Source organism: Zonotrichia leucophrys, chromosome 4, assembly GCF_028769735.1.
Source record: "Zonotrichia leucophrys gambelii isolate GWCS_2022_RI chromosome 4, RI_Zleu_2.0, whole genome shotgun sequence".
NCBI classification, from domain to species: Eukaryota; Metazoa; Chordata; class Aves; order Passeriformes; family Passerellidae; genus Zonotrichia; species Zonotrichia leucophrys.
Window position 1 is genome coordinate 35947191 of NC_088173.1, and position 16997 is coordinate 35964187.

Here is a 16997-nt window from a genome sequence, read left to right on the forward strand (position 1 = left end):
CCCTCACACATCCCTAAACACATCTCATGCTGGGACAGAAACACCATAAGGAGGTTGGGGAAAAAGGCAGGACTAGGGAAGGGCTTCATTTTTGGTGATGCAGGTGGCTGAAATGCACAACAAATTTCAGTTTCAGAGGTTATTTCTGGAGGTCATACCTCAGCTCTGTTATGCTAAGAGTTGCTAGACAACAGTGTTCATATGAATATAAAATCAACTACCAAGCAAAAGAAGTCTAAAATATTGTTCTGGTTTATCTAGGAATATCTGAAAATTCAAATTCAATTTAGCTAACAGGCATGTCCAGATAAAAGTAGAAATAAAAGTCTTCAAACAAGCTACTTTCAAAATTAAGCATTTTGATATTTGTTTCCAAAATGTTTCTCTTCTCTGAGAAGTATTTTCTTATTGGTTTTGGTAAAATGCACAATTTTCCCTTTCCTTCCACTGACTGAAACAATATTTCACCTAATACTTTTTCCAGGTTTTGATTGGCAAAAAGGTTGCACTTCCTGCTTCACAAAAAATAGCAAGAATAAAAATTTCTCCATTCAGACCAATGAGTGGCTTAGGCATTTTTTTTAACAGAAAAGAAATCTGCAATTCTGTGTGAGTTTTTGTTTCTTTCCATACAGCTCTTCACAACTTGGCATAGTTAAGCTGCAAATTAGGCTTGGAAAAGTTATGACTTCTGCTTTGCAAAAATGCAAACAGGACATTTTTAGGTCTGAAACCTCAGCAGGCTTAGCTTCACTTTAACTGGAGTTAGGTCACTGTCATTATTGAGACTGCAAGGATACAGACACGGCCAAACGCACGAGCTATAATAATCAAACTGAAATGAAAAACTTACAACGTTATGATAACAGCTAGAGTGGAAAATACAGACATCACAGCTTATTAAAAGGATTCATTAAAAAGGTTATTTAGAAAGCTTGCCAAAGTTGTTTTGGCAGTGAACACACTGATAAGCACCCTTAAGGTAAATTACAGCAACGCTGCTGATGTCAAAGACTTTCTGTAGAGAGCACTGCCTGATGGCAGAGCAGGGCACCTCACCTGGGCTGCTTGGAAGAGACATCAGCCTAAAATATGCCTAAGAAGTTAGCACAGAATAGATGGAACAATACTAAGGTAGTTTTTTGTTTGTTTGTTTTTGTTAGAAGTCCCTTTTTCCCTGGGGATGATTATTAAAAGCCTTATTTTGCTAATTATAAAGGTTAACCTAATTTTAAACCCATGGAAATTATTCGGGATTAAATTTTGCAAGCTACCTCGTCTTATTATCCTGCACATCTTGATAGCCCTGACTGCTTTGTCTTTTGCAAGGATCTGGAACCCAGTCACCACCATGCCAGGGCCCTGGTTTCAGCCAGCCCACACAACTCACTTTTTCCTTGGTTTTCCTGCACCAGCTCCAGAGGCACCTGCTTGGAGGAAACCAGGCAAGTCCATGTGGTGCCTGCCCCTCTCAACCTGTGCCTCTCCAGGAACAGTGGCACCTGGTGGCCCACTCAGCCAGGGTCCCCAAGGTGGTAGTGCACAGAGCAGAGCAGCCATGGGGGCCACAGGAAGTTTTCCCAGGTGGCAGGAGTCAGAAAGCCTCATTCCCACCCCCTCAAAACGGAATGAATAAATAACTAAAACCTTGCACACGTCCCCCCTTAAAACATTCTTTTTACACAACTTCTCACCAACTCTCTACAACCACCTCCATGATTTTTCATAACTTCCCTATCCTGGGAAATCTTAAGCATTGAGCTGTGGATAGGGAAAACCACAACAACCAAAAAAGGCTCTAAATCACGGCTGAAGACAAACCAATGAGTGAGTTACTCACTTTGAATCTTCAGGCATTGCAGCAGCTTCCATGTGTGTAAAACAGCACAACACTCACCTACATGTTTAATAGAAATAAAAATACATCTGCCAGCTAAACAACTAGAGAAGCAGACAAACCAACATATTTTAATACAAACAGGAATTTAGCTGCTTTAGCTATTTTCACCTCAAGGATTTATAACATGCCCTGTCCCCCAAGTGTATTTCCTTCTCCAATGTAACTGTTAGCCAGAATACTAAAAAAAGTTTTACCAAAGCTTTTCAGATGAAAAAATCAGAGAGGAGAGAAGGTCATGCTCTGCTCATGCACCCAGCATCTCACATCAGGCAGTGAGCTAGGTTGCTCCTTCCCCATCCCCTCTCTTTTGTTCATCATGCCTGCTGTCCCAATTTTTCACATTTAAAATGCACAAGGCAATTTTTGGAGGCTGAAACCAAGGGCCAGGATGCAGGGAAAGCAAACTGGTGTAAATCCAGAGGTGTCATGGAGCCGTGGTGATTTACACAGGCTGTGCCCAAGGCTCGCTTTGCCTCCTCCGAAGCGCAGCACTACTCGCGTGACCATAAAACAATAAATAACAATAATAAAAATGCCCTGCACACATTCTGACTTGAATAATTGCTTTCCGTCTCTTTCTATTCCCCTCAAAGTGGCAGCAGGACACAGCTACTCCCATTACTTGCTTTGCTAACCCAAAGAAAACCAAGCTCTTAAAGTCATACATCCTGAGAAACATTAGAAATGTGTTTACACAACAAAGCAGAGACATCTTGGCAGCAAATGCCAACGTCTTTGTGCTGCCTTGCAAGATCCAACAGAGACAATAGCAGCAAAGCAGGTTTTGGTGCGTTAGCCAAGTACTAATTTCTGAGGGAAACCAGGAAGGCTTTCAGCACTTGCTCTAAATCTCCACCTCTTTCTCCTCCACATCCAGTGCAGAGCCAGTTTGTTGCCTCAGACACCACTAAGTGCCTTGCTGGCTGGTCACACCAGACTAGCCTCCTTAGCGACCAAAACAGATATCCAGCTCGCTGGGAGCATTTGCACCTTGGCTGTGGGCATCTTCAGTGGCTGCTTTACCTGTGTCAATGCAGTACCTACACATTTGCTTGGGCTTGCTGTGGTCACACTTATTTTGTTACAAAGAGCCAAAACAAAACTGCCAAAAAGGTCCAGACAGAAAAACCACTGGCTGCCCTGTCCCACAACAAGTGCCTCTTTACACAATGACAAATGGTGACAGAGGAGTCTGCTGGCTTGCTGACTTCCAGCTGTTGCTCAAGCCTGTCCAGGGTCAGGAAGACAGAACTGGTATCTACAGCTCTAGAGGTCTAACTTTGGCCTAGGACATTCACAGCTCCTCTAATCCTTTCCCTTCTTCTGACACAGCTTACTGACCCAGCCTCTCCTGTAAGTGCAGACATGAGCACAATGAAAGAAAGAAATTAGTGAAGACCCCTGGGAAGCAGAAAAGCAAAGACAGTCTAAGTGCCAGAGATTCATGCATGTAAAAATCACAGAGAAAAAGGAGATGGGTAACAAATGGTGCTATGAGGGGAAAAAAACTTGAAATCCATGCAGATTTATACATCTGGGAGATGAAAGGCAGACTGTCAGACAGGTCTGGCCCTTCTGTTTATCTCTTTGATAGTGCTTTTACCAATATCAACCCTAAGGTTAGTGGTAAAGAGCTTAGGAGCTCCTCTCAGGGAATGTGCCACACAGATTAAAACGAGAGTGCAGAACTGGAGGAAGAGGGCCTGGAGAAAAGATAAGATGAAGAACAGAAACCTGCTGCTTCAACAGGCATGTGTGCCTGTGTGGTTTTACCTGCTCAGTGACATGCTGTTAAATTTCCTCTCTATCTTCCAGAATGGCAAAGTCCATACCTATGCAACCATGACAACAGCACACAAACACAATTATCTGCACAGTAAAACATGAGCCTTAAGAGACTGATGAAGTCTGATAAAATCCTCTACAACGTTTTCAGCATGAGTCTCTTCAGCCACTGGATCACCAGTATGAAGTCAACAACGACTGTATGTTTGGAAAAATTTTAGAGGCTCATTCAATATTGTTGGGAACAGCTGAAGGGTTTTTGGTCTAAAAGAATGTCTAAAAGAAGCAAGTAAACAGAAAAAAACCAGCCAGTAATACTAAGCTATCACTTCCCTCCAAACTTGGAAATATACTGACATTTTTGGTATTGTCATTATAGTTTCACCCTGGTATAAATCCCAACACCTGGAATAACTGCATTTATCCATTCACCATCACCTGCTGCCAGAAAAAGTTAAAAAATACACTAATGGCACTTAGCTTTGTTTTAATACTGTAGGAAAAACAAAAGCCACTTTCCCCAAGGTAGGAAACACCACAACAATTCAGAGAGTGCAGTTTTCCCTCTGGCTACAGGACATCTGGCAGTCGTGGTTTTAAGGACTTGAGCTGATTTACTGATTGCTCAGGCCTGCCAGAACCTGGTGTGAAAGTACAGCTCTGCATTAGGCAGAAGTATGTAGAGCCAGTCAAATACACCTCAGAGACGACCCTTTGAGGACTCTTTGTGGGAATAGCTTTGCTAGGCTGTCTGTAATGAGTTATTCTTGCTAACCTTTATATTGCTTTAGCAATCTAGAAGCTCTGAGCAAGATCAGGGCCCCACTAAATTTTTGCACAGCATTCTCAGGCAGAATCCCTGCTGCAAACCTCTCTGGCTGAAAGCTTGGCACGTTTCAGTGGAGCCAAGGCACAACTCTGACCCAAGCAGAGAGCAGAAAGCCACACAACACCGTAAGCCTCTAGAGGAGACATAGAGAACAGAACTCCAGATTTTGCACCCTGCTGCACTGGGACCTGCAATCCTGGCAGACCAGGTTCCTTCACAAGACCCACATGCTGGGTCAGTAGGGTGACCCCTGTAATGGCAGCTTTGCAGAAGAGCAGCACTGTGCAACACAGGTAATTCTCATGAGCACAGAGACATGAAGTCAGGTACCAAACACCATCTGCCCCTGACAACTTCCACATGATAAGTGCTTCCCAGCAGGGCAACTCCAATGCCAATACACACCTTTTGCAGTAGCTCACTACAGGGTGCTTTACATTTTAGTGTCTCTGTACAGTAAGAGTTACCATGGCTTCCAAGATCCTATATTGCTGTTTTTAAATTTCACCATGTCAACTAAAACTCTAGAAGGGATTGTTGTGCTTCTCAAGGGGATTAGAAGTCCGTGCTTTATGACAATAATTATGTATTTTTTCCTGCCATTGGTATACAGTGAAATGCAAATCAGAAATGGCAACATGCACAAAATTGCACTTTTGGGTTTTCAAGTCACCCTGATTATTTTTCATGCCTTGTCATCCTTCCAGATAAACCATGTCACATCCTCCTCTGTAAAATTTAGCTACCATATACTGATAATTTTATACTACACAAAGGAAAGGTTGTTGTTCCTGTGACAATAGAGTGAAAAAAACTAAATGGCGATTCCCAAGTCTATGTAAACCCTTCTCATTCATCCCCATATCACTTCACATTTGAGGCACAAGCTTACTAAGAAGATGCACTTATTTTAAAGCCAGAGAGAGGCTGAAGGAATGTACAGGCTTTACTTGCAGGGCTAGGAGATTAAAGCTTGGGAACTCAAGGAGGGATTTTCAAAACAGCTCAGCTTTGGAATTGCTCTGCTTTTAACACAGCAGTGATAAGACTCCCATTGTCTACAAAGTGGGAAGTGCTACTATTTGACTTGGAGAAAGAGGATCAGTAGCATGTGATTTAAAAATGCCCAGTAGTTTTGAAGTTCCTGGTACCAGGAAAACGTGTTTTACCACTTCTTACACAGCCAGCAGGTTGGGAAATGTGGATTTGGGAGGGCTGCCTTGTTTTAAACATGAAAGCTCAGAACTTCACTGAAACACCTGCCTTAAGAAGATGGAATACTGAGCTGACCTTCAACTACTGAGACATCATACAATCCAGAAAGTCAGCAACCATAACAGGGGACTGTGATGGCTCACAGAAGCTTATCCTCTTCTTCTCCTCAGTCTTCTTTAAGCTAATTCCAATTGCTATGCTCTGGGAATAGAAAAAATCTCCTCTGTATGAGAACATTGTGACATTATATTTTGTCCTTTACGTTATCTTGGGTAGAGACAAACTAAATGAAAAGAATGGAAAAGAAATGTCCTTAACATCTGTGTCTTTCTGGGATAAAGACTTTCCTCTGCTTTTCTAACCCAAAAACTTCTTGAGATGAACCAACTCTATCTGTTGCTGAGTGCCAAAAAAGAAAAAAAAAAAACCTTGTAGAAAAGTTGAGAAAGAGCAGCAGAGCACTGTTAGCAGCAAGTGATTTTATACTGTAGCCAACTGCAGGGGTGGGGAAAATCTTTCAATGGCAGTGTGGTGAAGAGAAGATCAAACAAATTGGTAGGAACAATCTTCTTCTATTCCCCGCTCTGTGTCCTATTACACAAGGATGGCAAACCTTGATCAGCATAAAAAGATGTAATAAATGGAGGAGCTTCTGCTCCTGGAAAAGCTCCAGGTTAGCTGACTTGGGGAAAGGTAATAAAAGAAGCCTATTTGTTTTGATATGTTAATCCATCTATCCAGTTTCTGTGGAAGATCAAAGACAGATTCTGGTCCAGAAAGACTAGTGGACAAGAAGGCTTATCAGAGCACAGGAACTGTCTGACAGAAACAATTCTTTTAAACCACAAACTCAGGGAGTGTGGAGCAGATCAAAACACCAATTTGCATCTGGTGAAGGTGCAATTTTGCTCACTACCACAAGCACCCAGCTGTACCTTCTGCATTACTGGATGGCAAGGGATCACAGACCCCCTCCCAAGGGGTCCACCAGAGGCTTCCATTTGAGCTCAAAAATGCCTGAGAGACTGAGTCCACTGGTTTGGCACCAGTGGAGAGGATCAGTTCACAGAAATGAGGGATGTTCTGGCAAATGAGCTTTATTTATCCTTCCTTCTCCAGAATGGATGAACTTAGGCACACAGTAAACACCTGCAAACAGCCCTAACAAATGCAACAGATGTTCTTTACAGGCAACCAGGTTCACCCAGAGCCCAACTTGAAAGAGCAGGGCCTGAGCAGACAGCTCTGGATACCATGCTCTGCACTCTCAGAAACACAGAGGCTACCACAGATCATGGTCCATAACTTGGGTTAAATAATATCCATTCATATGGTAAATGGATCCTGTTGTGGCTTCTGGGTACCTCAAATTCCTGAATGAAAGGTTTGCTTTCTTCCCTGTGTTGTTTTCCCCTGCCATATCTTTACAGTTTTTTTTCATTGTTTGCTTAAAAGGAAATGAGCCTAAGGCTGTGCTTGGTTTCTGCATATTTTATTTGATCATACTGTACTTCAAGTATTACATGCCTTCAGTGACATCAGCCCTCAGCAGCTCTGCTGGAGCTCTCTCACACAGAGAGGACAGATTCACTGCCTCCTGTATTTTCAAAGGAATTTTTCCTCTCCTTTCACTGAGAATTATGCAGGAAGCTCAGCAGAACCCTCATATATTCTGCAGAGACCTTTAATTATAAGTTTCTAGTAGGTTTCCAGCTAGTACATTGTATCACCCAATGACAAAGTAAGAGAACTTGGTGTCCCTTTGCCCTCCCACTTATACAAAACCACTTTGAGTAGTTAAATTAACACTGTATGTCTGCCCTTAAAGGAGTGTTCCATCTTTAACCCTGAGGTATGTGCATTCCCAATCTTGTCTGGGCAAGCCTCTTGTTCTCACCCTAAATGAAGCCCTGCTCAGCTTTTCCCAGTAAATTAACGGCATTTTTCACATGTGATACAGGATTCTTTTAGCTTGTCCCCAATGCCAAGAAAAAGAAGCCTACTGTACCTCATTTAATGTGGATTTAGAGACTAAGTATTTGCTTTGATACACTACCATATGAAATCACAGAATTAGAGACTAAATTTTTGCCTTGATCCATTACCATTGGAGATCAAGACCATTGCCGAACAAGGTCAGTGTGAATTCATTGCTAAGGTTAAATATTGATCTTGCCTTTTCCCCCCGCTTTTTTCTGTCAAACTAGATACTTTTACATAGCCCTCACATGGCAGATGAAATATTTCATTTCAAATGTACGTGTTTGAATATAGTTGGTATCACATGGGATTTCTGATTTAGTGGAGGAATAGAAAACACAATACAAAATAATACAAATGTATCCTACACTTTGCAAATTATAGCAATTGCAATGCCCAGTCCAGTCACAATTCCAACATGACTCCCACTGTTGATGTCCGTAATAGGCTGGCACGACAACAGCATCCCTGATCATCAGGAAGGACAAGGTGGGTTGAAGCCATTTAAAACCCATTGGACTCCTCAACATTCTTTTACTAGCTGTCTAGTTTTTTAGTGTATGTTGGGCTGAACTACAGATTTGCTGCAAACCCCCACCCCTGAAGGTGATGGTTCCCTGCAGGGGGATAAACATCTTTTAATGACATCAGGGAAAAATTCTGGAAAAATGGACACACAATACCTGGAGCTTTCAAGCAAACTGATAGGGAGATCAAAATCCAGTGAAAAATAAGCAAAGGCATGAAGAACAACTTTGGAGGAGACAGAGGTCTAGGGACAAAGGAAAACAAACACAAAATCTGTCTCTTATCTTTTCCAATTTCCAGGCACAGCAAGAAGCTGCCTCTGCCTTGAAGGCAGAAACAGCCACTCTAACAGCAAACAGCAGAGTGGTTAACACTAAGGAACTCCAAGTTAAATCCAACTTTCAGGAGCTCTTTGCAAGAGCATGCAGCTACAATTGCACTGTGGCACACATACATTAAATTGAGACCTTCAAATTATTCATGTAGGCCAAAGAGATGAGTTTAAGAGAGACCAAATAACAAGAAATTCTAGTAGAGACCTAAAAAGAAAATCACACTGCAGGATGCAAAAGTTACATTAAAATCCAAAGTATTACTATTAGCAATCAAAACTAACAGCTAAGACACTGACACCTAACTGGCTTTTAAAGCAAGATTAATTCACTTGCTAGATTCAGATTTATTGAGTCAATTTAGACACAGCCTGCTTAGCATCAAATAGAAATCTAAATCATCATTTCATCTTACCTGTTGGTGCCAAACAGGGGAGCAAAGATTAGTCCAATCCTCTGGAAGTCCAAAGGAGACACAAAGCTGGTAGGGAAGCAAAATTCTATTGCTGGAGACTTTTGCTTTATGAGACCTTTGTTCTTCAGCATCATCAGTACTGACCTCACACCATCAGACACTGGAATGAGAGCTGGTCAGGGTTTTCTTCTGCTGCTGGGACCATCAGCTGACCACCTGAAAGTTCAGGTGAAAGCAATCTGCAGGAGCAATGCCCCTGATGAATCTTAACCCTTGTTGGGATCACCAGCTGATGACAATCAAGTTCAGGTGAAAGCAATCTGCAGGAGCAATGCCCTTGATGAATCCTAACACTTGAGAGGTCTGGAAGGAATCTAGTTTAACTTATTTAAAATGCAGGGCAGCCTGAGATGAGGTAAAAATAAGATTTCATCAGTCCTGCTTATCACAAGTTACACATCCACAAATAAGAATTTCACTGGAAGATCTGATGAGCCTTGTTATCTGGATAACTCTAGGCAAAAGAGCTGTGCTAGAAGTAACCAAATTCTCAAGGGCTCCTCTTGTCTGTTTTTGAGTTGAAATGACCTGAAATTGATTTCCTTTTTACATTATTGAAAAACTTAATTCTGTATTCAAAGTGGAAACACTGCTGGTTTAGGAATATCTTCCAGGCATAACAACAGGATGAGCTGTAGCCTTTGGGAACTGAGCACACCTGGAAAAGCAGCATTCCCAGCCTCCATCCCCAACCACTTTTGCTTCAGCTCCATGGGGAAGTTCCAGACATGCTCAAAAACTCAGAGAAGAGGTGGTTTATTCCCACCTTCCACTTTTAACAAATTAAGTTCATTTGACTAATTTTGTTTTATTTTGTTTAGTCATTTAATTCCTGCTACTCTTCAAGGGGTGAATTTCTTCCAAAAGTTATGCATTAGGCAGAGTTTCTGCAGGAAAAGGAAATTTGATCTGCAATCCACAGACACTACTGCTCAATACCAAGAAGCAGCATTTTTCCTAACAAAAACACTGTTCAGTTGAAAAATCGGGCATTCCATTAAGAAAAATTAACACATGGTTTTGGTATAACTAGAACAGAACTATACCTAAAAGCTTATCTGTATAAAGAGTGCTAATGTTATGGAATTATATTGTTGCCATCACAGAGTTGAATTTCACAGTATGCTTGTTGGCCAGTGCATCCAGAGATTAACTATTTCCTCATTTTGTGTACTTTGCAGAGACTCAAGCTACACCTCTTAGGTGTAGGTTTTACAAGGAAGCAGAAGAAAGTTTTATTTCCAGTTTATTAGGAAATATGAAAAAGTCTAGTTTTAACAATAAATACTGATAGAAATAATATCACCTGCTGAGAGCAACTAAAATTGGACTAAAGTTCTTAATCAAGCACTAGAACTGAAATTTTTCTTGATACCCAAGCTAGGCCTAATTTGCAGGGTTTGAAAAGAGCAGGTAAAACCATATGGAAGAAAGAAAAGTGATGAGAATGACCATGACATGAAGGGGAGGATAAAAATGGCATCCTAGTAGCAGCTGACAGTCACATACAATACATCACCCTCTTTTTTCCTTCAAGCTGTCCCAATAATACACACAAAAATGACTACAACAGAAATTCAGGATTAGAAACATATGTACCATTGCCTTTGTGTCTTTGAACACTGCAGCATGCAGAGAGCACAACATAATGTTTTCTCCTGCCCTCTTGTTACAGAGCCTGCACTGAAGTGAGTTCTGTGGGCTCATGGTGTTGCTGCATCAATCCCTGCATTAACCCTGAGGGTTAATGTGCAGAAACTCCCAGGTTAAGCCCTCCCTGTCTCATTCCCTGATGTCAATATACAACAGAGCCATCTCATGGCATCTAAACTTGAGTTGCTCCACGGGTGGATGAACAGCATGAAGCCCTGTGCTGGGTCTGAACTCAGCCTCACACTTTTGAAATTCTTTGGGGCTTCAGAAACTCTCTGATGGATTTAGATCTCCAGCTTTCCTGAATGGTTTCAATAATAGCCATCCAGAGACTGCAGTCAAACTCTAAGGCAGCCTCTGTTATGCAAGGGCAAATATTTTGGGCAGATTTTGGATTTTAACACCAAAAATTTACATCACACCTACATGCATTTGCCAGTTCTACTAAAGTGTATATGGCTCAGAGATGCTGTGTTAAAACATTATCAGGGTGGGGGGGATAAATAATTATTACTTATCTTTTAAGATTGAATTATTTTTACTTCAAGGAGAAAAACACAGCCACAATGGAAAATCTGTCTCCAAATGCTGCAATGTGACTACAATCTCTGAGGTCAAGTTGGCCCTTCCCAAAATAATTAAATTCTACATTCACATGGAAGGAAAAGTTATTGACCTATGGCACAAGATAAAGAGGGCTCCTGCATAAATGTTTTTTATATTGTGAGCACTTAGCAAACCCATACAGCAACTTTGTGCTTAGCAGTGTAACTATCTCTGTACAGCCATGCAAAATAACACAATTATCTTTGGAGGTAAAGGCGAACTGTCAGCTACATCAGGGGAATTGCTATTAATTTTCATTATTAAAAAAGCATTTCTCTTCACCAACATATTTGATTTTTCAACTCAAATTGGAAATTCCTCTTTGGAAACCACTGCTGTCAATAATCTTTTTAATTAATAGTATCCATAATACAATAATTTCTATATTCTATACCTTAAATCAACTGAACCCTTACATGTTGCATTTGTTTCACAACATGTTAACTTTCTGGTCAGGTGCTCCAAAAGAATTTAAAGATGAGGAGCACTACCCTAAGAAAAGCAACAGATAATGCTTTAAGGTCAATCTTCAAGCCACAGTGTGGAATGAATTTGGCATCCACTGGATGTCAATGGAGGTCTGCTTTTTATCTGTATGCAGGAGATGGATGTGTGTTATTTTAAAACTAGATCTCATTACTGATTTTATTAGGATAATTTTGCAGGTTTTTAGAGGGGATGGCTCTTTTCCCAGTATTATTATTCAGTGCCTTCTGGTAGCTGATAGAGGGAGCTGTTATCACAAAATGTCAAATGCCAGGAGTGCAGAGACAATATCCATTATCTCTCTCACTTCCACTACAGGACAGATTCAACAAGTTTGGTGCTCAGTCAGGACTGGGAAGTGCAGGAAATACTGAAGGTAGTTGCAGGGATGGCAGCAGTGAGACCAGCATGATGAGAGAGAGATTTTGCAGTGAGGTGGAACATGCCAAACTGATGCTTGGAAACCATGAGAAGTATCATGTTTAATTAGCGTGGCTGTGCAAATGATGCAATGAGGCATTTGAGAATGAATTTGAATAGCAGTTGATAAAAATTAGTGATCAGGATGTCTGCCATCCATCAGAGGCCCAGGAGAGGGGTGCACGAGACACGTTGTCATGTGCATCAGATATGTCCACATGCAGAAATACACACTGACACAGGGTGCTGCATGAGATGGTGGAATAACCAGTTGTAGGGAAAATCTGGGCGGCTGCAAAGTGGAAAGGTGAGAATGGGGCAGGACCCTGTGGCACCTAGAAATCCAGTGGTCCCTGCGACACCAGTAGTTACCAGTGTGACAGAGCCCAGCTGTCTACCGCAGCTTATGATGGAAAAATTCAAGGTTTCACAGAGTGTCTTATAGGAAATGCACAGTTCAGGGAAGCGAGGGATAAACGATGAGATTTGCACAGAGGTAGCTCAATGAGGAAATTGCAAATTGCTGCTCTGCAGAAATTTCCAAATGGTAAAGGTTTCATTATTCATTCACTAGCCAAAAGCAATGGCCAAAAGCTGGCAGACAGCACCATCCCATTGCTCTGCAAGGTCTGCAAGTCAAAACAGATAGTGAGTTATTTGGTGAGGGAGGGAATATCTTTATTAATATTAAATAAATTACACCACACCTCTGTTAGAATTCAGCCGATGGGCAATGTCCAGACCCAGCTACAGTGATTAAAAGACCTCATTCATATCTAATGATCACACACAGTAATAATCTCATTGTAAAAGGCAATCAGACACTTGTTCACTCTTCTTATCTCTGCTCCACATTTGTAGTTACTAAGAAAGGATCTGCCTTTGATCATCTTTTCCTGCGCTGCTCTTTAAGCCATTTCATTAAAGGGCCAGAGTTTCCTGGATTAATGGCCATTTGTCATTTCCCCAAATCAATCTTGCCTTGAGTCTGTTGAGACCTTACAAACATTTCCTCAATTTTTTTTTTTTTCAGAATTACAGTAGTTACTAATGCTGTGCTCAGATGAGGAGGTTTTATTTAAAAAGACAATAAAAAAACAAAAACAAAACAAAAAACCCTCCCAGAGAAGCTTCTATTTTTTTGTTGAAGGTATGGAAATCTTAACTGAACTTTTATTTCAAAAATAAATAAATGTATTGATTGACTCCAGTTTTGTCTGCAAATTTAAGAAGTCTTAATTCTTTCAACTTTTCAGTCTGATTAATTTTTTTTTAGTTGCCTCCAGAGCCTGGTCTCAGCCCATCTGTCACTGTTGAGCTCTTTACTATTTCTATTTCATTTATGTCTACCACATCTGCTTTTTAGACTCAAGCCTGACTGGTAAACTTTTTTTAAAGAGCCAAATATTTTAATAAAATCAGTACCATGCTCAAACCTCATTTTTTTGAAGGGGGGAAGACTGCCACCTCCCCTGTTTCAGGGAAGCAAAGCCATTTGGTTGTTCATAAAGGAAATTCAGTTGTCCATACCAGTGGGGGGCTGAAGTTCAGTGCCAGAGCATTTTTTCAGCATTCAGATTTACCTGGGAGCTGGTACTGCCATCCTAGGCTAAGGAGGAATTTTAATATTTAGCAGGGACATGAATTTTGATTTGAGGTTTGTGGCTTTTTCTTCTACGGACAGAAACAACTTTGCAGTTCTTCAGTGGCACAAGACTGTGAAGTGCCATTGGTCATCCCCATCCCATGCCAAGATTGCTTCCCATGCAACTCCAGCATGCTTGCTAAGAGGCATAACAAATTTAATACAAACCACACAGAGACCTCTGACCCTTTTCAATCAATCCATGCATTCTTATCCAGCAGCTATAATTTACTCTGCTTTTACGGTGGTGGTCTAGACATGACAAGACACTAAACATTCAGTAATTGTGTCTGAGCTCTTGGATACTAACACAAAACAGTTCTCTTTAGGCAGGTAATTCCTTTGCACATGGATTTTCAGAGCTGCTAATGTGTTAGTCATTAGGGTGACACTAGAGACCTAACTGAGGCTCTCAAAATGGTAATTCCAGAGCTGCTAGGCTATGACTGGTATCAGCTAAGACTATTAGCAGGCCTTTTTCCTAAGCAATGAGATCCAGGCAGAAACATTCACCATCCAGATGAAGATCCTGCAAGTGACAGGTATTTCTCACCTCTCCAGATCAAGTGGATGTGTAATTCCTGTGTAGTTTGGACAGCGGGGAGTGCCAAAGGTGTAGCCTTGGTTTGACCTATCAGGTTCATTATTCCTGTCCCTAACTGGAGTAAAAGCACAAATGCTGCTGCTAGCAAGCAGTAGAGGGCCATCACAATTTGACTTGCCCCTGGCACCCCTCTTTGGTGAGCTTGTGCCACAGAGGAACCCACACACTCATCACATTCAGTGTGAACTGGCCCTCTTGAAAAGTGGCCTGTCAGGAGAGTTTGCTCCTGCTCCACCTCACCACCACATTCTGGTTGTCTAATTAGATACCTCCAACAAACACAGCTACAGTTTGTAAATGTGATTGCACTGCTTTGATTTTTCCTGTTTTAATAGTAATTCACCTGACTGACTCCTGTTCAATGGAGAGGCGTACACAGGCCAGGCTTCATTCAGCTGGGGCGGCTCAGTTCAATCAGCATTCAATTCTCACAGTGAAACCTTCCACAATTAGGACCTGCAAGATGAAACTGTGATAACAAATGGCATTCTTTTTGAAAGAGGCCTGAAATGCCCTACCGGCAAGGCAGAAGGCAGCAGAGAGCTGAGGAATAAAACCTCAAAACAGCCCTTGTTAAACCCACAGTGATGTAGCTACCGTGCATCTTATTGAAACAATAAAAGCTGTTTTATATGGATCCAAAAAACCAGGGGGTTCAAGGAAATGTTTCTCACAGCTGAGTGGGTATTTCCCAGTACTTGTTGGTTTTATTACCTCATCTGTGTCCTTAGCTATGAGCAAAGCAGTGCTGAAAGCTCCCCATTTAAAGCAGGCCATAGCAAACAGAGATTTACCATCACTCTAAAGCTTGTATAAATTTACTGTGGGCACAAGCTCAACAAAAGCTTACAAAAGAGGTACCTGTGGCTCCCAAATTAAGCCCATTTTCTCTAATTAGCCTCCTTCTTCACAATTTTCCTTTTTCCTCTACTCTTAAAACAGGGAAAAAAAAGCAACGGCGATACTGTGAAGGCCATAAAACCCATGTGCTTATACTGAGCAGGGACTTGACATGTTGGAGTTTTGCTGGAAGAGAAGTAAAAATTTCAACTGCAAAATGGACAAGGGAAATTGAGTGTTGTGGTTGACTTGGACATGGTTGTGAGAAACCTTAGCCATTTGCCTAACATTAATTTCCTCCTGGTTATATTCTGAAGGAGTTTGTCCTCTCCTTGGAAGTTAATTCCCAGCATAACTGTTCATTGTTTAGAAGCCAGTTTCTTTTAACTCCTCCAGCTGACAGAGCAAAACCTCATTTGATCCTTTAATCTGATGAAATTTTTACTGAAAGCAACTAGCACAGAAGTAGTTTATGGCAAATGCTGTCCTTGCTAGGTTACCATTGCAAAGAGCAGGGACAGGTAATTTGTTTGTTGATGTTAAGCAACTGCAACTAAAATACTTCTTCTAGGACTCTTCTGTAACAGAGGAGCTCTAAGCTAATAATTTTAACAAGTAGACTAAGAGTGAATGGTTCTAGTAATTACATAATTATTACAGAGCAAAGAACATGGTTCATGTACCCAGAATTAAATCTTGACTCTCCACAAGCTCAGTTCATATAGCCCTGCTCTAAACTCTCTTTACAGCATTGAGAGAGTGTGTACAGAGAGTGCAAGGTGAAAATCCTCAGTCATCTTTGTCTCCCTGTTTGAATTCCTCAGGACTAAGAGCATCTCATCTTTCCCAGCTCTGTCACACAGGCAAAGGATACCTGCTGCCACTTCCCTGGGGAGCATGAAGCATAAATTGGGCAACCCACAGCCTGTGCCAAGCAGCAGAACTATCCTATCCTTTCTTTTCAGCAACTTAAAATTCCAAGCAGTTCTCCTGGAAGACAGTGATATTTAGGGATCAGAGAGCTGTGGGTGGGGGGAAGAAATTCCATCTTAGGCATGGACATTCAAGGAGTTTGTAGTTTCTAAATCCAGATCAAAGGGCCTCATAAAAAGTGCTTCAGATCTGAACAATGGCCCAAGTACTGCACTAGGAATTATTCCTGGGTTTTATTTAGCTGAGAAAGAGGCATGTTTCTCTAGAGAAGTACACCAATGCCTTAGACAGATCCTGCTCCTGAGGATCTCAGAGAGGAAGTTTTTCTTCATCCTCTTGCCTGGCAGATTTATGTACACTTAAATGAAAAATTCCTTTCTGTTGGGTGTGCACTGCTGTTTGCCTCAAAAGAAGGGTGAGCATGGCCATGGCACCTGGACCTATTAGCACATCAGTTCTTGGCAGGAGTTCTGCTGTCTGGAGAGTTCAGAGCCCTTCACCTCCCCTCCTTCTCCCCCTGGGGCAATCCTGCAGCTAAGCACAGGGTGAGAGGTCACTCTCTGCTGACCATATTGCTCTTGGCTGGAGCAGGGTGGGAGGGACAGGGATGTCCAGGGGGGAGAGGCATTAACCAGGGCAGGCTGGCATGTCTGAGTGCAGCACCTGCAGCCCCAGGGGCTGACCCAAACACACTCCCAGTCAGCCAACAGCCATTTGTCTCCACAAAGCAGTGAAAAAGCATCGTGCTTTCAAAGAGTCCCCTGTC

General features: G+C 41.7%; 2 long non-coding RNA genes across 3 annotated transcripts in view; both read right to left on the reverse strand.

The window, feature by feature from the left end:
• Positions 1-9165, reverse strand: part of LOC135447392 (uncharacterized) — a 240880-nt gene extending 231715 nt beyond the window's left edge. For both annotated transcript variants that reach the window (XR_010440090.1, XR_010440091.1), the window contains exon 1: positions 8985-9165. This is a non-coding gene — a long non-coding RNA (uncharacterized LOC135447392). The remainder of the gene's footprint in view (positions 1-8984) is intronic.
• A 5619-nt stretch (positions 9166-14784) lies between these two features.
• The window catches only part of LOC135447393 (uncharacterized), a 36494-nt gene continuing 34281 nt past the window's right edge, over positions 14785-16997 (reverse strand). Inside the window, exon 7 of the long non-coding RNA XR_010440093.1 lies at positions 14785-14914. This is a non-coding gene — a long non-coding RNA (uncharacterized LOC135447393). The remainder of the gene's footprint in view (positions 14915-16997) is intronic.